Here is a 23,935-nt window from a genome sequence, read left to right as displayed (position 1 = left end):
GGCTATATTATACACCTTTCCCCGAGTGCTCACGGCTAGAAATCTAGTCTTGATACAATACAAACGGACCGTAAAATAGTTATTTATGCTTTATTGCGTTATGCTAGGTAATAACTTACAGTAATACTAGACACTGGAACATTATTCCAATTAAGTCGGTTCTCAGTGTTTTCTTTATTGTCGTTGATACAATTTATTACTTGTATCTTCATTTAATAGGACTTTGTTCAGCCCGCCATTTCTCGGTTAATTGAAATTGCACCGAATTTCCCTAGGGGAATAGCTTAAACGAGTTGAGAAATAGTGTGCAATAGGGTATTAGAAAGTTAGGAGCACTCGACGCTTAGCAATAATTGGAGTGCATTCTAAACAGAACGTATTGCACGACTTGTGAAAATAAACGCAGAAGAAACTGTTGACTGAACATATGCGGAGGACGTCGAGAAACTCGATTTAACTAGTTCTAATAACAAACTTTATGAAATAGTTAGGAATAACGAAGAGGGAGTTGGCTGAACACGTTAGTTATTGTATAATTCTTGGCGGAGTCTTTGAACTTTGAGCTCTATGAAAGTGCATAATAAAATGCAATTCATTCATATTCTAGCGAACAAAATAATTTATTATATGATAGAGAATGTGGTTCTACAAGTATGACGATGAATTTAATCGACAGTTAAAATCGAGTGGGTTAAAGACGGCTCAGTACATACGCCTGTATCAATGAAACATGAGTCATTGGTAAAAAAACATGTACCGGAATTTGCCCATTGTGAATAAACCATATGCGTCAAGTTATCAGAGCAAGGTCTTCCGACCGATGTAAACATTACCTTCAAAATACACTTGCGAATGTCCTCTGTGACGACACTTGAACACATATTTAAATAGGAATTTCTTTTGATATAGTCTGTGTATGAAGTTCGTCGAAAGGACAAGAAAATTAAATCAAAGCAAATTAAATTTTAACTTGGTGAAAATCTTAGAAAAAGTTTTAATTAATTAGTAGAAGAATTTTCTATGAAAACTCTTTTGATAAAGAAGGCAACTTGATTAATTAAATTCTTGCAACAAAATTATTCAAAGGTTGCATAAATGTGCAATAATATTTCATTAGCATGACTAGGAAACCATCAAATGTAGAATGTTGAATTAACTTGCATTAAGTTATAGGAGTAGAGATACGAGCATTTATGTAACGAGGTTCGTGAAAGCCGACCAATAGCGTTCGAACACGCGGGCGCGAGGCGAGTGCGGCCGGCGCTCGGCGCGCACATACAAACAACAAGTCATGTGAGCCACTCCACGTCCAGGCGCCGACTCGACCATGACCTTCACCTGCACGTCGATCCATCGCAAACGCAATTACTATGTACACAAACCAAACATACATAACAAAGGACTATAAATATAACAAGAGAAAAAAGAAAAAATCTCGCACAGGGTGACGTGCATTGTATTGAACGGAAGTTTAATTCCTCAGACAATGAGACTGAATGACGACGCTATATTTCAATTTGCAAATAAAGTGATTTCAAGTACATCGCCATGAGGAAAGCGTAATTGAGATGTTTAAACTGCAAAATGATAAAAAACAAGGTCGTTTAAAGTTCGGCAGTGACAAACGATGAGAAGATAAAATTGTTCACGAAGTAAGTAGATATAGGCGAAGCTAATTACGTATGCAAAATGTTAGATGCAACTGAATATGTATAATACGTGTGTACAGAGGTAAAGAGCCAACTCTTCCGCATTAGAAGTAAACGCTTCCGTGATGCAACAAGATTGCAGATTAAGTTCTTACGGAATGACTGTGAAAGTTGACTCCGTCTGGCTTCGTAAATGTCATTAAACAGGCTAATATAACATAGGTGGGTTTAATTAAAGCGGACGTAGAATTGACATTCTCTGCTAACGGCAAGGTCGTCTAGACATGACCGATCAAGGTCGCACTCACAAACAAGACACACTTTACATCTAAAAATAAAAAGAATGGTACCAAATAGTATCTCACGTTACGTATGATTGCATACCTAGATTGTTATGTCTCGTAACACAAATCTTTTGTGATGCCAACACTTTATTCATTACAGATTGGCTTAAGATTCCCATTGGTAGAATAGATTTGACTTAAGAAAGTGATAGAGTTGGTAGAGATGCAAAACAGTACTAATATCTATGGTAAATATATTAGTTCAGATATATCTACAGGGAGAGAAAGTCTAGTTGGCAAACACGGAGATCTCAAGCACGATGCACATACAGAAATGGATGTAAGTCACGTGAAGCTTGATAAAGGTCGACTTGTATACGTCTTGGCAGATATACTTACACAACAAAGTTTCAATAAAGATGAACATCTTGTTGATGCACTGTAAGTTATCGATTGTACAACAAAACTCTACGGATCATTAAACAGCTTAATGGTCTCAACTAGGGAGAAAGATGGCAATAAAAATCCCTGAATTGTAGCTTAAGCACGCGATGTGTTCGTGGCGACCACGACCTAAAAACATAACGATAAAGCGATGAACTTTACGATTGGAGATGGAGACCGACTTGAAGGCGATATGCATTTAAATTAAAAATCACTAATTTATATTCTAGAAGACTAGTTAACTTATTGATCCGTGATAGCATCAGATTAGTTAAAGCATTTTGCATAATCAGATAAATACCATAACTCAAAAATATCTACATTTGTCTTCGGTATATTAACACGAGCATAACAAATTACAGTACCTATGCAGATTATTTTGTTTTGGCGCAATTACCGTATCAGCTGCTCAATAAAATTTCAAAACCTTTTATCGATATGAAAGATTACATTATTAAACAATCTCGAATCTAAATTAGGACACACATGGGCGTTATGTGATAAAACTGTATAAGACAGCCAAACATTGTATACATAATATTTTATTTAATAATCTAATCTACTACTATCAAACGAGGAATGAGGGAAAAGGCGAGAATGAGCGTCGGGCCGCAGAAACTATGGTAGTAGAGTGAAAAGCGTCAGAATTAAATGTAGGACTTTTGATGGGTAGTAAGTGTGTGTATCGAAATGGTTCTAATTCTAGATGAGATCTTTTTTTTTTGAAGACATTAGGATTTGAGACATACCACGTGACAGAAAGTGGGTGCGTTGGACGGTGGTAACGATTTTCTCAGAACTCAGCTGAGACATAGTCGTGGACATGCGCACTGGAGCCGTCGGCCACGTGGCTTATCACACAACTTTTAATTGAATTTGTATCCTAGAAATACTAATTGGAAAGTGAACTTCCCGTAACGTTTGGCTTACTATGTGATACGATAGTCGTTTACGCCCCTCATTATCAAGTTCAAACGAAAGTAAAACTTTAATTCAGAAGCATCCATAAGGCAAATGGAATTTGCAGTTTTGCAATAGAATTTTTTAAGCAAATAACAGAATGTTTCACTGAAAAAAAGAGGAGTTGTCAAATCTTCTGATATAGTTGCAATGTCATGGATCTCCCCAACGGACATGCGCAAACCCCAGGAAAGTGCCACGTGGCAAAATCCCGTTGCATAACCTTTCTCTTTTCACGACAGAGCTTAGAAAAAAACGATCTGTTAATTTCACTGTCATAAAACAGAATAAAACGACCTAGAGAGATATGCAGAAAGCGGACACAAAACTCTGAATGAAATTTCATGGTATCGCATTATGTTAAGTGCTAAGGCATGAAAGTATACAAATTGAGTATGTGTCACCTGAAACGGCACCACGCTTTATCTCTCCACAGCGAACAGCTCAGGAAGTGTCCCGTCACTGGTATCTATTCTAATTAAGTTAATTAGAATGTTTCGCGTGTCGCGGATAATAAGCATATCATCGTTGTATCAGGTAAACGAACTCGGTTTTATTTAGCTTCTATTTAACATGAGCACTTAGTACGTTTGGTGAATTTTCCACATTTTAAGTTTATTATTCCACCATTCGGATTTGCCAAAGAAAAAAACAATTTAAAGTTTGCAGTATGTTCAAGCTGTAACCAGTTCAAGTACCAGGAAGTCAGTCATCGGAGAATGTCTCCGGCTACGCCTACAGTGTCCTATTAGCTAGTTGTAGTACTATGGCATGTTGCAGCCACGTTGCACTGCTGTGACGGCACGCACACATCGACATTTTTCGCCTCACACAGACACAAGTTCTGCAGATTTGCAGAATGACTGCAGAATTCGCCCGCCATTTTAGACAGCTAGTTTTGGATTTCGGGTTTTGAAATAATTTTGACCTCTGCTGATAAATTTATAGGTGTTCTACGTTTAGTAGATGTCGAAATTGCATTAATATTTTATGATAAAGTTTTTAACAGTTCAGAATTCGATGTTAGCTGTATTTCGTGCGATTCATTCAGTGGTGCGAAATGATTAGCCAACGTTTTCTTGAGCAGTGACCTCGGACGAAATCGTACTTTGGAGTATGAACAAAGCAATAAAGAATGTTCTCTTTGAGTGAAGAATTCAAAATACTCATTATGAGTTCACTTGCGCTTTTAAAAACAACCGATGAGCATACAATAACATATTGGTAGTTTGCACGGAAACTTGTATTTATAAACAATCATACTTTATCATTCATGGGACATTCATCTGGTCACGTCTTTATGGAAAAATATGTTTCATAAAAGGTGGTATCATACAAAGTAAAGAAACAACATTCCCAGAAAGCGAAAACCCGCCATAATGTAACGTGAACGCCACGAGTACGCCATGCTGCGACGCAGGCATTCCTTGAATGTAATTAAAAGGTTGTAACTTTGAATTGATTAAAGACACAATATTTACACTCTCGCTTTACCGCGGCACAGACAGTTGTAAATCCTGACGTAATTTCCGCAAGCACCATATTATTATGAAGCCATGTGCCGAACACGTCGGCGCGCCACGGTTTGCCATATTAGAAATTCCAATGCGGACCTTATAAAACTAATAGTTTCTCGTGGCACTTTACAATATAATCCATTTATATTTGTCGAAGACTTCGCAGAACCACAAATAAGCGAACTGGATGTTGATAAGAACGCGGATTTGCTGTATATCCATATTACGGTAAAGAGATCGCGGGGTCGCATGGAGTATGCGACGGATACGCGCGGCAGCTGCGGGGCAACTGAAGGCGCGATGACGGGTGTGGTGCTGCGGGGGGCGGGGCACGGCGTGCCGGCGGGGCGCGGGGCGCGGGGCGAGGCGGCGGCGTCTGAACCGCGTCTCTAGTTCGCTAGTAGGGGCCCGTCGTGAATTGTGCAACGTCAGCAGGCGCGTGCGTATACCCGTAGCCGAGTTCGCAACAAAAACCCCGATACAACACTTGCGTCGCCGATTATGCGAGCATCAAGTTTTCACACAACTCGTTACACTATGCCGATGTTGTTTTATAATTATCGTGGGATGCGACTCGCTTCCATTAACAGTTTGTCAAATCATGGCTGTTTTTATACTTCTTGATGATCTTTGCCTTCTTGTAAACACGTACTTATGATAAATGAAAACATTGCTTTACACAATGTAGGCTCTACATTGTTAAAATATATGGTAGAGCCAAGTGTAAAAACAGAGTTGTCTCTATTCAAAATTGCCATTTATACGAACGGTCTAGATGTCAGCGAAGACGCAGAAAATTGAGTCATTTGCATGATAGCTTTATGAGCCTTGCTCAAGAGAGGATAAAAAATTGGTTCCTGATTGGCTGAAGTCATGTGTGAAACAAATAAGGCTAAAGAACGAATACACGACTTACATGGATAACATAAAGCTCAAATTCAAATGTAGAAGAAAGTAAACAAAGATGCATTAGGTGCCGACGACATATGAGATTTCTTGTTTACAATTCTTCATATGACATTATGTCTGACAGGATGACGCGAGCATTCATAGAGGTATAAACTTCGATGAAGTCATAGCAAACCTAGATGGAAACAACAAAAGAACATTCAATTCGTAATACAAACAAGTGTAAAAAGATATGCTCGATGAAGCAAATATTAGCTTAGGTGTTATACTTACAAATAAGAGACCTAGAAATCTGACGGACCATCAACATGTAATCTGCGTCAATACAGACGATATCACTTACACAAGTACTTTATCAACTACAATAAATAGAACTGTTAGCACTTAAAGCATCACACGTACAAACAAATACTTTTTATCATGTTAAAGAGTGTTACTAAGAAAATATTTTTAAATTTGTACATGCACGCGGTAAGACGGCTAACGTTTAGACACAAGTTTCCGGCCATAAAACATACTCAATATACTCATAGACTACAAAGGCAGTTTCACGCTTACTAAATCAAAGTAAAACCTTGTAGCTAGTGGTTTTAACCTTAACAAAGTAATTATAATTATGGAGTTTTTATGGTAGAACTTTGGAGAATTTTTCGCGGTAATAAATTCAATATACGATATAAAGAAACAGGCAATGTCGAAACTCGCATAGAAATAGGCAATTAAAATACCCTAGCAAATAAAATTGATGTACTAAAATGCAATGTATGTGAAATATCTTTCTTAATATCGATTTAGACAGAAGTGAATAGATATTCATTGCTCGAATTGTTAAAACACGAATGTTGCAACAGTAATGTATTTTAATAAAAAATGTATGAAAGTGGTATCTTTTCTTGTATCGTGCACTTTCAAATCATAAAAATAAACTTTTCTCGACCACTTGTGGACTCACTTACTTAGCAGATATTTATAACTAGAACTTTATGGTGCGTACTGAAACAAGTTTTCTAAGAAATTAAACTGTTTAGAAGTATAACATTAAAGTACCTGGGTACAAGGTGTCAAGGCAATATTATACAACACTGAAAGAATGTTAATACAATTAGCGACGACGATAAGAATTAGCGTGAAGAAAAATCAATGGCAAGCATTTCCTGCGATTGTCGTCCGTCTGAGTTTACTGTCAATTACACCGAAACACCTATTGTAACTCGGATACTTAAACAACAATGTTTTTTAAAACTTGTACTTAAGAAACAAAGTAATATAAAAAATGTAGTTTGTAAGATTTAGCAATTCCCAGAGAAAAACTTGGAAGGAGAGAAGAAACACAATTTTAATACAAGATACGTTAAAAGAAAAAAAAACATGTAACTGTAACAATTCACAATAACTTATCGACAGGTTGTAAACCACAACACCTGGTGGGCCGCTAAAAAAAATCCCTGAGCGAATTTAAAACACCTTGCAAAATTTCATACAACTTTTACCAGGGTATCATAATCATAAGATGGTAAGGGATCAACAATTTTGAAAATAAGTTTTAACTCACTTAATGCATACAAAGGATCACCTGGCAGTCCCTTCGCAGGAGAATCTTCAAAAGATTTTTATACACCTTTCAATTTAAACAACAAACAACATCCTTGTCTGCTACCAGGGTAACATTAACATTAGCTGGTTTCGTATGAGCTATTAACATCTTGGGAAATAACTTGCAACTTACTCAATGCATACAATTACAGCACATAACGTTATCGGGGTTACAGAAGGTCGTGGAGTTGCATACACGTGGAGAACTCGGTCGCTATGGTGACCAGTACTTGCATAGTACAATGAAAGCGATAAAGAAAATATGTTCATTGCTTTACGCTCACACGACTTTACTACTGCCAATAAAACGATCACGACGTTTGCAGTTTTATAAGTTCAAATAAGAATTGTTTGACTAAGAGCCTAAGCCTCTATAGCGCTGTGGTCAAGGTGTGCGTCGGGAGGTCGTGGGTTCGAGATCCAAACGAAACAATTATTTGTGCATTACACAAGTTGCTCCGGGTCTGGTTGTACTATGTATCCGTTGTTTGTAAGTTTGTAAAAGTGCCCAAGATACAAGAGCAAATCTTAGTGCAGGAGTTGCCTTTTCAAAATAAAGAATTGCGCTTATCAACGATATAAAAATGTAATATTAAGAAAATATGTGCAAATGTTGAAAGACATACAATAACATCAACTTTCACGGAATGTCATTATGCACAGATGTGCAGTCTGATAAACAGAATTAATATTTACATATCCAAAACAGACGACCAGCTGCGCTCGAGCAAAACAAATAAAATGATAAAAAATACTTACAACATTTGTGTTTTGATCAAAAACACGTTTATTATTTCTTTTTACTTGTATTGAGATCCTTTTCTAGAACGATATACTTGATTGCGTGTTTTTTTTTTCCACAAATATGATTTTGAGAGTGTCAGTGTTGTGGATAGTACCTAATCGGCATCATATGCGACACATATGTTCTGAGCTTGAGAGGACATAAATTCCGCTTAGATTTGCTGTCAGTTATTGTCCTACAAAATGATACGTAAGAAGGCTTAAAGGAAATCCTTGCAAAAATATTTGATAAACAAGTTTTTGATAGCAATGCTGTATGGCCCGATCCTTAGCCTCATTAGTGACTATAAAAACACCGGCCAAACGAGTACCTTGGGGATTTAAAGTAACGAGACAGGCAGAGGCCACAAATAATGGAACAAGTTCGCACAACAGTATTTTCACTGTCACACAAAATGGATTTTCATACAAATATAATATGATTATTTTTACAACCACACAATTTTATATAGGTTACTGGTTGTGTTCGAGTGAGGCTAGGGCGTGGAGGGAGCTTGAGGAGCAATGGACGGGTAACATTGCGGAAACTAGTTCATCATACCTCTTAAGAGTACTAGTGCCCTGGTGGGCGGTAGTGCAATTCACCGCCCACGTATTCGCCCACAGCCAGCCACTGAAATATATTGTGACGTTTTCGTTTTGCATTTGATAATGCCGACATAGTTACATGAGCTATTTAAATTGACCTCGTTTTGTTCGGAACATGTTTTTAAAGAAAATTTTCCGATATGCATAATGCTCGATTCAGAGATCACCAAATCAATTTTATTAATCCTTCTGGTAACATACTAAATAGGTATGGCACAGCAGTTAAATTTACAACCGGAATCTTAGACCATCTAGTTTTTTTATATTATTAAGGTAGGTATAATTAAGAACAAGCTTTGAAAATACATGGAATCCGCTCAGTAACTTCTACATTTCATGCAAGTTTACAAAACTGAAAAAAAATCTGTTTCGCTGATGCCAATACTTCATTATTATCGTCATTATAATTCCTACTCCAGTTTGAATCGCTTTGTATTCACAGGGTCAAGTCTAGGTCGGCTAGAAAGATCTTGGCATCTGTTGATCTGAAGTCTGAAGTATCATTTGGTGCGATTCGAGGTCCAATATTCAATACCAACAATGCAATAAGTGCACAATCGCACGAACGTCATTACACATCAATTATATTTGAAGAGTGCTTTTAAACAAAATCCTGGAGTGATTTCGATTCGTCTTAAGCGTTTGATATAATCTCTCATATATCAGGCAAGTTATTATTATTTTGATCGATCGATGTTGTTTTCGCTTAGTAAGATGAAAGGTTATCAGTGCTATAATTAGTTTACTGTGATAATTTCCCGATGATATCTAGAAGTTATGATCTAATGACAAATTGTGCACTTTGTAAGCAAATTAATTAAACATACTAAATGTAGTTATTTTAGATAATCTATTAGGTTTGGATTAAGATTTTTATCCATTTCTCTGGGCTTTATTTCTACATAATATTTGATGCAGGGCCAAATAGGCTGTATCTTCATTAAAATAATTCATTTGTATGTTCGATTGTTTAAGTATTACTTATTTTCCCATTTCACAGTTGCTGATAATCTTTAACAGGTAACTTATGTAATGTAATGAGTGTGTTACAAGTTACCTATCTATTGGGATTTAACAATTCTTCATTCCGTTTTCGTCTCCAGCCAGTCACTAACAAATTCCCAATAAAACATGTATGTCCTTGGAAAAGATACTAAAGCAGGAGAAGTTGTAAAGTCATTTTATTAAGCCGCCTATCTCTACCGCGGACTTCCGTAAGAAGCCCGGCGACATAAATCTTCCACGCCCTGAAGTCTAGACAGAATCTCTAACGAATTAGGGCAAGAAAATCAATAGAATACGGATCCATTAAGTGTTTGCAAAGGCCTTGGACGAGGAATAAATTGTGATCGCCCAACGAATGGGGTCACTCAGGTTTTTTGCCGAGCAACGCTTTTCAAGTTTCACCTTACGTATATTTACTCTGGTGATATATGATATGGCCTACTTGTCGGTATATCTACTGCTCTAAATGAAGACTTATTAAGAAATATTTGGCACAGAAACACGAGAGAACAAATATATTTTGTTAAGTGCTAACAACACTCAGATTTCCAGTCTATGAAATAGGTCTTACAAAACTGTTTATAGCGATTCTAATGAATAATACGCATAGAATAAATTATATTATTATTCATGAACTTCGCGATAATACAGTCATAAAATAATAATTTATTATGCCTTAGTTGCTAAGCCAAGAAATCATTTTAATAGATACTCAACAGAACTGAATATAAATTTCTCTATACTTAATAACATACATTAAGAACTTAAATAAGAAATCAAGTTTTTTTAGAGCTTTCCTAACGACACTTTGCAAAAGCATATTCATGAATAATACGGCGATATTTATTTCTACGGAAAAATATTAGGGACGGTTCGACCTACTCGTAAGGTTGTAGTTGCCCTTTAAGTGTATTTGTAAATGTACTGGATTAATGACAAACAATCATTAAGGTAAGTTAATAATATTAAAACACTGTATGTGACCGAGTTTCACCCTGACCTGTAGTAGAACACACTAGATGTTCTCCCAATATATTCGGCTCGACCTCAATTTTAATCACATAGAGATCTGTTTTTTTCCACTGAGCGATTGTCCGAACAGTAAAGTTTATTATATTATTTTATCATTATTTACACAGGGGGTCGTCTGACCCAAAACAAATATGAACCCAGAGGTCACATCTTACCTCAATGACATTTGCTCTCCTCGCACAAAATGTTAACAAATTAATTTTCAAGAAGATTTAGCAAACACACTTCCTTTTCATTATACAAAACTTATTTTTGCAAGCATATTTTCCGGCTGAATGGAAAATTTTCTCGAGGTTCGCAAAATGAATTGGTAATCAATAGATAGGAAGCATAAAATTCAACAGACGGAAGTTATGTCTAAGCTTTATGTGCAAAAACCGACAAACATTTTAATATTTATAACATTCAGTAGGATAACGAACTCTATAATTACAACGGAGATGATCTTTGATCGTATAATGTAACGTGTGCGATTATCGTTGAATCAGATCGATTGCATGCCTCGCATATAAATGCGTGGGGTAGGGATGGCAGACGTGAGGCAGGTGCACCGCTCAGAGGCCACAATAACGCAACTGCATTTGGTCTACGTACGTCATTTCCGTTAGACTTCCGTAAACAGTACAACCTTAACCTCAGTCATGAGTAAATGGGAAAAACATAGTTTATATCCTCATAATAAAATCTATAGAAAACTCAACTCTAAGCGCCGGTAATAAGCTATTTAAAACCTGTCTAGACGCTTCGGTCACGGCGAGATCATCAATGGTACGCTGTTCGTATAATTAACTTTTTTGACATCTGTCAGTTAAATGTCCACGAACTAAACGCCACGCAGGCAACGCTATTGTTTTGTAAAGTTTTTGTCTCACGCCTAAAAGTGCTAAACGTTTTTGTTGTTGACTGACGTGATTGTTTCATATTCAACGTTTTCAGCAAGAGAAGGCCTTTCGAAATATTTGTACAGCTTAGAAAATAAAGTACCGAAAGTAGGACGTTCAAGACATGTTTAAATTACTCGCAATCAACGCTCAAGTAAACTATTGCTTTAGAAATCTAATAGATAAAAGGCTTAAGCATCCGCAGTGATTAATGTATGTTAAGGAGTTTCTTTTACAAGTACGTACTCGTGCGGCCATCAACTTTCCAATTTCCCACACACAACTACGTGTTACAACTCTTAACAAACTGAACGGATGTCATGTTAGCTTAGCCGCTTATTTCGTAGGAACTACAACACATCGGCATAGATTTATAACGAAACATTTTGATGTGCTACTTATATTACAATTTTAGTCTTTAAGTTGACGCAAGTAAGGATGTCTTAGCATAGTTTTAAAGGAATTTGTACTATGTGAAGTAAATTCCCAGTCCCACGCCGTGTTTTGCATAAAGGCATTGTTAAAGAAAATATACACAACATCAGTTTAAATAACTCAAGTAACTTGTCATGTGTCTAACGAGATCAAACCGTGACAGCACATATTTCAAAGCTCTCGTGAAAATATTATGGCTCATTAATAACGAATTTGCATAGATTTACAATTGAGACAACGGTTAAGTATTGTTAGACGTAGAATAATGTCTGAGTACTTTCGTAGGTGCTGCGAGTGGAAAACAGGACATGAATAAAGTTACCAACGTTAAAACAAGACACAGAAATCACTACACAGAAATATAATACAGATATAGTAGTAACAGTATCATTCACAAAAAATTTCAAACCAGCGGAAGCGGATACTACATAATGTTGATGACCATTCCATTTATTATGTAACTAGGAGAACATGGCCAAACAGAAGTTCAAAGAACTCTCTAGTATCAATCAGCGGCGTTACGTCTCGGGTGACTCCCACAGCAGCTGATTGACCTAAAAACAGCACGGCGAGAGTTCTAGAAAGGGACAGCTAGAGGAATAGAAAACGCGTGAAGGGCGTCACGTAGGCCCGCGACAAGAAAACAGTAGGGCAAGGTCGACGATGGAATTTTGTTGACGGCTTTGGTAATCGTGGGCTGCTAACGTGCCCTTATCTCGTTATGTATGGAGAAGTAAACGTAAAAGGTAATGTGAACAGCAGTTCAACATTTCATAAAATAAGTCGGATAACGCTTCTTTAATGTTATAGCTTTCTTTGCCATGTTTTATAGCAAAATCTTCAAACAAAACAATTTTATTACAACTTCAGTTACGCTCATCATTTTGAAAAACTATTGGAAACTCTTTGTGATACTTATTAACTTTCCGTCAAACGTCTTGCAAATCAAATATTTGAATGTCAAAAGAGAAACTTGTAACAAGTTTTCTCTTCTTAAGTTTTCGAAGGTTTATGAATGTTATAGCTTTCTTTGCCATGTTTTATAGCAAAATCTTCAAACAAAACAATTTTATTACAACTTCAGTTACGCTCATCATTTTGAAAAACTATTGGAAACTCTTTGTGATACTTATTAACTTTCCGTCAAACGTCTCGCAAATCAAATATTTGAATGTCAAAAGAGAAACTTGTAACAAGTTTTCTCTTAAGTTTCCGAAGGTTTTTGACAGGTTACGACTAAAATTTCAGAGGTATTCTGCGAATGGAGAGTTATGGCAAAATTCTCTATAATTTTGCCGTAGTTAATATTTAACTTAACTTAGCACCATATTAAGTGTAGGTCACATTACGTCACAGATGACGGTAAACACAAGTATTTCAGAATCCCTGTTTGAAACGGCGTACGTGTCTTCAAACAGCTCTACACGTCCTCTATAAATGAAATATATTTTTATTTTTTCCTCCATTGCAGCTGCGGCCGAAAATATCAACGAGCTAACGAATATAGGATGTCAAGTCTAGGTATGACTGCAGACGGAGGAGCAATACTTTCTCCAGCACTAAAATAACTGTTTATTAGGTTACTTTACAAATTGCTATTGATTCAATAATATAATCTGATCAGGAGGTAAACATTTTATAACTTTCATTTCTACTCGGAGCCAATATTTGGCTGCCTATAATTTTCTTTTTGGGTTTTATTTGCGCAAATGTTTGACTTGCCTCTAAAATCCTACGAGATTAATTATAAGAGTAGGTGGCGTTTAAAAAATAGACAAAAACTCTGTAATTAATTTAATAGCCAATACACCAAGATTGCAGACCTGACGATTTTTTTCTCGCTATCTGATTACGAAGTCACTGTCACACCGATACAATAGACAATATTTCATAGATTATCGATTATATTGATAGTTTTGATGATCAGTGAGAGCAACCAGTAAAGCATACCACTGACACAACAAACGGTACTTAATCAAAACGCAATGCTTTTAAATTCAACAACACCGACCTCAAAACAAGTCATCTGTAATAAGTGTCACGCCGTAATGAAAAATAGTAATAAAGTCTATCAAGATTATCTATCAATCAAAAATCTGTCTAGCCAGTGCACTCTGCATACGTCACATGATTTTCACATATCCAGAGGTACACACCATTCAATTAAAGTAAGTATAAGAAAATTTGACAACTTTCGCAGAAAAATCAAGTCTATCAAAAATCTGTCTCGTCTGTAATCCTGTATACCACACGCAGTCATCTGGATATATCATATCTAGCGATACGGCTACCCCGAGTCTCACATCACTCTGCACTCCACTCAGAGTTTAGGTGTATGCTTAATGCATATGCCAAGTAAAAAAAGGCGTATTAGATAAAACTGCATGTCCTTCTACCAGTTTTATCTTCACAATACCTCAGTCAGCTATTACACGTTTAGCCAACAAGTCGACAAGGTATAAATGTAACAGTTCTACGGAATTACGATCTGTATGGCTTCGTTACCATCGCTTGTGTATTCATGCGTTGATTTACACGCCACTTCACGGTGTTTAGTGCTTATTGTGTACTGGACTATTGGCCTACCTGGCTAGTTGCGAGATGTTTTTGCTTGTATCCGTTTCAATGGCTACTGCTGCGATTATCGTGTTTCGAGTTAAGGATTGGATTTGGAATAAAGGAACGCGATTAGTCAATAAACATTCATCGATATTAGAATTAGGAATAACTATGTCCTTTCCAGCGTAGTGGACTCAAGACCTAACCCGGGCTAACCCCTCCCTCATTCGGAATAAGCCCATACTCAGCAGTAAGACCTGTGTCTTGACCTGTGAGTGCCTTTTCTAATAGCTTATTTTCATGGTCTACAAAGGGCATCTAACTTCAACATTTTAAGTTATATATAGTTTCTAATATTTCTATATTACTCGTATTTCGATAAGCTTCTTCAACAGTACAGAAATTCTCACAATCATTTTTCTTTGAAGACAGGTTACTGTCAATACGTCAAACACGCTCCGCCTCTTCCGAGTTAGCAGCCTTAGAATGAGCGATGTACGCCTTAATTTGGAATTCTTAAGCGGCTTTAAGTGGGCTTTCTACTTTGGATTACTGCAAGTAATTACATGCTTATAGGCTACCATTTCAGAATACTTTATACAATTTTTAATGCCTCTACGGTCCACTTTTATCATTTTCAACAGAATATTTACCTCAGTATAGTAAAAAGATATTGATCAATCACTGCATGAATAATTCCTGATAACTCATGTAACAGATTCTTTGAAGAACAACAGTATAAAATCAAATAAAATTTGTAAACCTTGACGTTTTGGTAACGGTCTCTTAGTATCTTTATTATCAGTCGCTTTTGTTGTTCAGACAGCTATTAGTCTTATAATTTATAGACCTTAAAAGCCGAGTAACATAAAATTTAAGACCTTTTACCAACCAAATCATAAAACTAAGAGCTACTTAGTATGGAAATGGTACATATTTTATCGAGGTAGTAACAATCGACCCACATCAATGGAATACGAGCTCGGATAGTCACATCAACGGATACATTGAAAGAGGCCGTTATGCCAATTACGTTCCATTGTGCTGATGTAACTTAGTAGAAAACTATTTGTGCAGCTATGTGATCCTGGTATCCATACCCATATCGCCCGCATATTTGGACTGCTATGTAATATGGTAATTAAATCGAAATAAGACTCTATCTTTTAAAAAATGTAAGGCTATTAATTCAGGTACTGTTAAATACGGGTAAGGCTTATAAATTAATCACTAAAAACTAGAAAGTTTAAAAACTAAAGAGAGTTTTTTTATATAAACAAGGCTTTGTTATAACACCACATTCATTAAACTTCTCATACTAACTGCTAACATCAAACAACAAAACTCGTCCACACCAGACGCTGAAACAACTACTCTTAACTTTTTTAGCGAGTTCACTAAAAAACTGTCTACTATTTAATATGGTAATACCGTCCAAAAAACCTTTTTAAAGTTTAAACACCAGTAGACGGGCACCCTTTTAAAGAGGGTTCGTCGCGTAGTGGCTCCGACGTAATAAAAACCGTCGGGCCGAACAAAATGGCGGCAAGCGTGACCTTGAACCACGGTCGGGGATGGGGCCTGTCTGGATCAGATTATAATTGTATCGATCTCCACGTGTGTGCTGCGCTCCTAGTACTTTCACCCAGGTGCACGTTGATTGTGACAACTGATACTAGTCATTTAGATAAGTGCAGTTCAATTAAAATAAAACATTTCAATTATGTACTACTTAGGTACAATGTTTTTGTTTAAAAACGTATTGAAGTTTGTATAACGAGTATTATGTTGATAAATCAAGCTCTTCCGTGTTTTAGAAGCATTTATCAGTTGTTATTATGTAGTATCTGTGGATACCAGATAATTTTTATCAATTTACTTTAATGATACTGATACCAACAATATCGCTTAATATTACGGGAAGCGTTATTTAAACGCAAGTCACGTAACACAGGTTAAACCTCACTTTGTCAAATTTAATTAACGCTCTTACATAAAGGTTACCGTATAAAATATACAAATACCTTCGCGTTATTAGATTATACAGGTTGCCGAGACACGATAATTAAAATATTTGTAGTACTTGCTAAGACGTTTCATTTGTTTTGACATAAATTGTTATGTGTTTTTGTATCATATTTCTGATAACATATTAATGATATAAAAGAGATAATATAGTGCAGACAGATATACAGTCAAGGCTAGCACGAAGGTCAATAAAGAATAAACAGAGACGATAAAGAAAAAAAACTTACAAAGAAAAAGAAAGGGCTATCCCAGGGGACAGTACTGGGGCCCAAATAATCGGTGGTCAAAAAAATCGTGACATTTTTGTTCATTGTACAAAACCTAGATACAGAATAACAATATACAGCCTTGGCCAAAAGTATTAGGCACCCTATAAATTACTGCATATTTCAAGATTACAGAGAAATAAAACTAATTGTAATGATTAAAGTACTTTATTTCCATTAGAACATTATAAAAACACCAATACTTTGTTGAGTCACCCTTTGATTTTATGACAGCAGCATCTCTGTGGTCATGCTACGTACAAGTTTCGTACAATCCTCTATTGAAAATGCGTCCCATTTTTGCACTAACGCGTTTTTTGAAGCAGTTTTTGATGTTTTCGAGTGTTCTGTTATTTTTTCTTTTTAAAATACATCACAAATGCTTAATAGGGCTTAGGTCCAGGGACTGGACAAGCCATTCCAACGGATCAATACAATTATCAGTAAACCAGCGCAATGTGATGGCTGACTTGTGACACAAAGCATTGCCTTGATGGAATTTCACCATTTAGGTTACTGTAACAAAAAAAAACACAAAAACGAAGGTACGAGAGCAGTTTCCAGGACATTAATGTACTTTTCAATTTTTATGCGAGTTTTGCAATTGAACATTTGGCCGACTCCATCAGCAGCCATTCAACCCCAAATCATTACACTGTCCGCGCCGTGTTTTATGCGTGGGACTACGCAATCTAGGTGATAATCTTCACCTCTGCGTCGCCTCACGAACGCCACACCTGCTGTTTAAAATACCTGTAAATTAGAAAAAAAATCACACATTGCAAACCCTTATAACATTTAAGATTGCAGACTAGCATTAAATTGATCGTTGTTATTGTGTTATAGACTGAATTAGTAAAACTAACCTCAAGTTGGAATTCATCACACCACTGCACATTAGACCAATCCTCCTCCGTGAAATGTTGGTGTCTCAGAGCCCACTCAAGTCGTTTTCTTTTGTCGCCTCCTGAAAGCCACGGCTGCTTCCTGGCTTTGCAACCTTTTAAGCCTTCTTCTACCAGCCTCTGTTTTGCCGTTCGAGTGCTTATCGGGTTTCCAATCTCTTCAGTTAAAGCGGCAGCGAACTTCAAAGAAGTTTTTTTTCTGTATTTTACACACCCACAGATAAGTTTCCTACTCTGACGGCTAGTAGGCACTCGTTTTCTGCCTGTTCTTGGTTTATTTGTGTGAATGCTAGTCTCAGCGAATCGTTTAATAGCTGATTACACTGAACACCACGAACATTTCACCAACTGCGCGATATCTTTCTGATTCTTACCTTGCTCATGGAAAAGTTCGAAATTAACACGATTTTTAAAACAAATTTCGTTTGTTTTTGGCATTTTCAAATAGATTTCTTCTCGCTTTAATCACAAAACCACAAATGTTCTAGCTTTAAGCTTAGACTTTCAAGTGCAGACTGACAAAACATCAAAAACAAAGTTGTAAGAAATTATGATATTTGGTCATTGTTGCACCAGTTGTTAATCGACCACTAAAATTTGCCACTCATTGGTTTTAATAGTGATTTAAGACACCAAGATCAATTTTCAATAGAATATTTATTCATTATTCAAATAGCACAAGTGTGTAATAACTTTATTGGGGGTGCCTAATACTTCTGGCCAAGGCTGTACTGTACCAAAAAATATTCTTGCTTAGTTTGGTTCAAGTAACATTCGGCATTTTTATCCTATAACGTCACTCAAAAAACGTAACATTAATAAAAATCGGCCATCGGAATAATCCGTGCCCGCTTTCCATTTCACAATAAAAAGAGAAACAATAAAACTCTACACGAGGCGGTATAAAATCCACCTGCCGACGGAAAAACGAGAGCGGAGGGATACATTTTTTAGTCTATGACTCACCGCTACGGTTGTACGCTCTTCATTCTCGGGGCTTACCTGTAAAAAAAAAACAATACAATAAGCGATAACAGCTGGCCTTGGTTCCGAGATTTCATTGAGTTTAAACTCAGATATGTGAGCAATCTTTTCAGGGATTAGAAGGTTTTCTACATTAACACAAACATTTAATAAACTGCTAATCAAATGCTTTGATATGTGAGTAGATAAATAAGGTAAATTCTATAAATTAGTAATTGTGTTTCATATTAGTTTATGATCGTGCCATTATTTTCTAGTCAGTTAAGTATTTATAGCTAAAACTAATAATAAAATGTGATAATGTGTGTAATAGTCTACAGCTATTAGTTCATAATTTAATATACAGGCATAATGAGCTACTATAATTATTGAAAATAATTACTATTTAATGGCAGCGCGTGCTCTATATTTAGGCATTTTAATTTGATTTGAAGTACTTTAAACTTATTTTCAATGTTTGGATAATGGAAGGTTTTTAACTTGTCAAAGTAGCTCTAGGTAGAGACAGGCTGTCATACTGTGCCGCGTACATAAATCTTTCGACAGGCACCTTTTAGAACTTAAGCAGTCCTTAAGAGGTTTTTTGTTTTGTTTTATCGTATGGCTTGTGGTCAAACTAGTGTCGAAATTGTTCATGCCACCAAAAAGGCCTTTGACATGGCTTAACGCCTTAAGTTGTATTTAAACAGTTCTAAGTTTAATAAATGTATATTCGTTTGATGGATAGGCATAATTACAGTAAATCTCATTTCACAATCTTCTGAACACCAGAATGTTCTTGTAAATCATCCACACGTGGGACAATGACACGAATTTTATTTTATAATAATACACAATGATACAACAAAAATATAGTTGACACAACTGAACGGACACCCACCTAATTAATAAATTGGTACTTAACCTACTCTAAATTCATTGTTGTCAGGAAATATTTCAAAGAAAATTTAAAAGTCATCGTTTACAAAAACAACAGTATAAAACATTGATCCGTTTAAAAATGAAAGCAAATCGAAGAACAATACTGCAGAACAATATTTCTAGTACGAATATTATTGATGCATGGAGCGTTTGCAGAATGTAAAATGGAATGGAACTGTCAAACACATCACTGACTGACAGTGGTTTATTGGTCTGCTTCTATGTGGTTTTACTGAAACTATTAAAAGCAAAACTGTTTACCAATATGTGTTCTTGTTTGCATAGAATTCAAGCATTTCATTACAGTATATAATAGTAGTACAATTAGTGTAACATTATAAATAATTTCTTTCCCGCTTAGCACGATTTCGAAGAAAGCGAAATCACAAACGACATTAAACGTTAAAACCGCAACAAAATCAATACTCTTAGTCATTATTAAAATATCATAGAACAAAATTTCAATTGGTCACGTGCATAAAAATGCTTTATAATGACCTCTAATCATCACACACTTAACAACATTAGCAACAGCTGTACCTACATTGATGTTACTATCATGACGTCAATTTACCAGTCTATAGATTTCTATAATTCATTAGTTGTATACATTCAACTTATTTACTTCTAAATCTGGACATCGGCCTCAGTACATGACAAGCATTGCCTAACCGTAATCACACTATATGACAACGTCAACGTTTCATAATCTATTTCTAAGTTAAAAATAAACATGATAAGAAAATAACTATGTAGTTTATTTTCATATGTCGGTCATATATAAAGTACTTTGTTCTCGTAATTTTATTTCTGCAAAAGGTCGTCGCACTTGCACATACTGAAGTCTGAATTCGGCATCAAGGTTGTGTTTATTGAACACATGAAAAACAAAGTCCTTGCTCGTTGTTTACTGTTTGTTTGGTTTTGTTATGACGGTTTGATTCTAAAACAGCTGTTGGACGTTTATCGCCGTGGTTTAGGTCACGTAGACTAAATTCATTAGGAGATGCTGATGAAACATTTAGATCAGGAATGATTAGTGATAATCGATTAAGTTCCATGATGCATGTAACACTAACAAAAATAGATGTAAACAAAATATTGCCTGAGGAAATATCCCTAAGTATGTTAGGTCTTCGAAATAGGTTTTGATACCTGCTTAAAAACCTTTCTCCGTCCAAATTAAATTATTAATACGGTATCAAATCTCAGAAGCTGTGAAAATTCAATCACCGCCGAGATTTCATTATACATTCAATGCTCTCGCATTTACAGAAACAAAATTGAATTTCGTCTCGTCGTAAAAAGTAAAAAATCATTTGGGAATTTGCCTTATACAATAAGACAGTCTTTTATAAGGAATACCTTTGAAAATACTGTTGAGAAAGTTTTATTTTGTTATAAAAGTATTTGGGGTACAACATCAAAGGAGATGTTTGGTCGTTTGAAGTCAAAGTTTGTAGTGGCCAGTTATGGAAGATCAATCGTCGATTGCGCTCAATAGCATTGCTTTTATAACTCAATGTATTTGTAAATAGTGTGATTGACTCATTGTTGGAACATCACATTGCACCTTTTTTATCTGTATAGAAGCCCACGTACAATCGTTTTCACATTACTCGGTTCGTTTTATTTTTTTCCATTTTCATTCTCGTAATTCCTAGAGCTTCGTGTTTGTGTCCCCTTGGGTGCTACACTTATACGTTTATTACATCCATGTTGTAATTAAGTCTGCATGTTTACACAACAAGGCTAAACACATTTTTGGCCTGTAATTAGCCTGTAGTCTGTAGGAGAAAGTCATTGTTAATATTGGTGAAAAGAATCATATGGCAAACTTTGCTTTTGGTAAATTTAACAAATGACTAATCCTGTGTGACAAGTTGTATGTATGCATGTGAATGAAGCAAAGGAATTTTGTAAGCGAAATAAGATCGTATCAAGTAGCGTTCGCTGATCTCTGCTTACCCACCCCTATGAGAAGAAGGCGTGATTTCTACATATGTATACATGTATGTTTGTAATAATACTATTTCTTTAACTGCATAAGATAAAAGCGTATTTTTTCTCAATTAACTGTCATAAGGTGGTATAGGATCGTGACTATCGCATGGTCAGTGCGTGACCGATACGAAGAATGGCGTCACACATCTCATTGGCCTAGCTCTCACAACATATTTACTACATAATTACAATATCATTTATTAATTGTATCTTAGTAGTAAATGGTATAATAGAATCCGTTGTAATTGATACAAGGGCATCTTTAACCTAGTATTTAAGTAATAAATACGTAATGCTTTTAACTAACTAGATTGGGCTCAATGTCACTTTCAGTAAAGCGACTAACGTAGGACATAGATAGGGGTGAACCCAAGTTAATAAATAGGACAAATGGACTTATTTCTTAATCGGATTTAATATTCATTAATTTCACTTATTACTGAAGGCAACACACTATTATTGAGACTAATCTGTCTGAAATACAGTCTGTCACCAGGCTGTATTTCAAGAACCGTGATTGTGAGACAGTTTAATTTTAACAGACGATACTTTTCTGTTGCCATAAAATAAAAAAGAAAACAGTATAAAAAATATTTAAGGGGGATTTAATTTTTAAACATAAAACTTCATCATCATGCTGTATCAACATTTTAGATCTATAGCTCGAGAATTACCAAACAAGGCTTTTTTTTGTTTATTGTGGCTGTTTATCCTTATTATCCACCTACTTTATTTTGTAGTTAAACTGTTGAATATGCAACGAAAACATCGTCCAGTAAACTTCTACAGGGGAATGTTAATTCGCTAGGAATAAATTCCGAACTTAATGAGAAGGAGAATGCAAATGGACCACTTTAACCAGACAGGAGACAAAAAGAAAAATAGTTAAGGTAAAGTATCGAATTAATTTCAGGTTTAATAAGAACTATTTACTTTTGTAAAACGAGACTCAAGTAGCCGTGGAATAAAATACGAAGAAAAAACTCATAGAATGTTAGAAAATTGATTACCTCCTCTTTAAGCGGATTAAAAAAGAAACTTTATATGTGTCACCTCTGATGATAAAAAAATGGGAACAGAGTGCATTCCAATGAAATCGTTTACGAGATAAAAACATTATGAACTAATAACATGTACAGCAAGTATACAACTTACGAGAGATAAATTACTGTAATTTTATGAGCAAAGTAAACCAAACAATAACAAAACAAATCAAAATAACACTTATCTGTCATGTAAATACGTAAACCAGCACCTTTGCCTACCAGGGCGGCATAGGTCTCAAGGAGTTATCTAGCAGTAGCACAATAATCGAATGGATGTTATGTAATCTCAGTACAAACAATGAGTGCCCTTCAAACTATGAAGGTCGTATATATTTATTGTATAAACAAAAGATAAAATTTGATATGTGCTTATCTTTTCATTTGCAGCACAATTTCGTGGCGAACATCGCAATATGTTTAGCAAATATTGTTATAAAAGAAATAATATGCAAAAGTGTATTGATATTTACTTTGCCATCATATTACTGAGAGTTTCACGTTTTTTGGGGTGGTGATACAAGCTACTTATGTTGTAGGTTATACTGAAAAAACGATGAATATTATAATTTAGAATGGTTCCGTAACCAATAGACTTTGATGGCACAATCGCATCGTGTAATAAATATTGATCAAGCAAGCCATGTCTACTGCAAGTTGACGAGTTCGGTACGATAGAGACCACCCTGGTACAACGAGAATGACGTAATATACAAATTGACTTGGAATAGGTTCAAATGCAAGATTAACTCGTACTCATTTCCTTGATGCAGGTAAACGTTATGCCAACATAGAGGCCTACTCTCCAAGTCTATCTTGCGAAGTCTTTAGAATAAATAATGATTCAATCAATTTCAGATTTAACCAGTCGCATCCACTGTTTTTATAATTATTTATAAAATAAAGTTGTAATAAAAGAAGACAAAAGTCTTAATAATAACCTGTCTTCATTAATACACTACCTATATTGTAATTTAACAACCACAAGAGACCCGCCGAACGTTGCAAAAGCGAGAGACAAATATTCTGTAAATATTAAAGCGATATAAGACCTGGGGCTACATGAGAGTAATCATAAGTTTAAATAACTTGTTTAAAGTCAAAGCGCAGTTACGGTAACAGAC

The 23,935-nt window shown here is 35.7% G+C and overlaps 1 protein-coding gene across 8 annotated transcripts in view; it reads right to left on the bottom strand.

The window, feature by feature from the left end:
* The window catches only part of LOC142981931 (phosphatidylinositol-3,5-bisphosphate 3-phosphatase MTMR3), a 68,568-nt gene that overhangs the window by 32,354 nt on the left and 12,279 nt on the right, over positions 1-23,935 (bottom strand). For 5 of the 8 annotated variants that reach the window (XM_076128089.1, XM_076128093.1, XM_076128091.1 and 2 more), the window contains exon 1: positions 4,951-5,162. The exons of 1 other annotated variant lie outside the window; for it this stretch is intronic. The gene's annotated coding sequence lies outside the window, so the exon portion shown is untranslated. Of the gene's footprint in view, positions 1-4,950; positions 5,163-23,935 lie in introns of those variants that run through there. 2 more of the 8 variants (XM_076128090.1, XM_076128092.1) reach the window with 1 other exon arrangement.

This window comes from Anticarsia gemmatalis, chromosome 20, assembly GCF_050436995.1.
Source record: "Anticarsia gemmatalis isolate Benzon Research Colony breed Stoneville strain chromosome 20, ilAntGemm2 primary, whole genome shotgun sequence".
In the NCBI taxonomy this organism is placed as follows: domain Eukaryota; kingdom Metazoa; phylum Arthropoda; class Insecta; order Lepidoptera; family Erebidae; genus Anticarsia; species Anticarsia gemmatalis.
Note: the sequence above shows the minus strand (reverse complement) of the source record. Positions and strands in the feature narration are given on the sequence as shown.